The sequence below is a fragment of the Nanorana parkeri genome, unplaced genomic scaffold (assembly GCF_000935625.1).
Source record: "Nanorana parkeri isolate BGI_ZX_2015 unplaced genomic scaffold, ASM93562v1 scaffold3049, whole genome shotgun sequence".
In the NCBI taxonomy this organism is placed as follows: Eukaryota; Metazoa; Chordata; class Amphibia; order Anura; family Dicroglossidae; genus Nanorana; species Nanorana parkeri.
The window spans coordinates 60801-61270 of record NW_017309317.1 but is presented as its reverse complement, the minus strand read 5'-3'; positions in this window follow the sequence as shown (position 1 = coordinate 61270).

Genomic DNA, 470 nt, shown 5'->3' with positions numbered 1-470 from the left:
GAGGTGTGGTGCATATCACCGGTGAGGTTGGGTTTATAGCACAGGTGAGATGGGGTGCATAGCACAGGTGAGGTGGGGTGCATAGCACAGGTGAGGTGGGGTGTATAGCACAGGTGAGGTGGGGTGCATAGCAGAGGTCAGGTGGGGTGCATAGCTATAGGAGGACATGGTATGGCACATGTATGATGTATAAGGCTCCTGGCAGTGGAATGACATTCATATGTCCCTATAGGTGACGGGTAGCCGTGGGATTGGTGTGTACAGGTGAGTCCGCACACGGAGGGGCGTCCGGTCTGCACACAAAGAAGCCGGTTAGTCCGGAGCCAATGACGTGTCCTGGAGATGCTTCTGGCAAATTGCTTTGTTATTGTTGTCAGAATGAAGTCCCCGGGAAGCCGCCGCTCTCCCATCTATCACAATGATTAATTACCCCGAAATCAGCAGATGCCGAGCGACCAGCAGACAGCGCG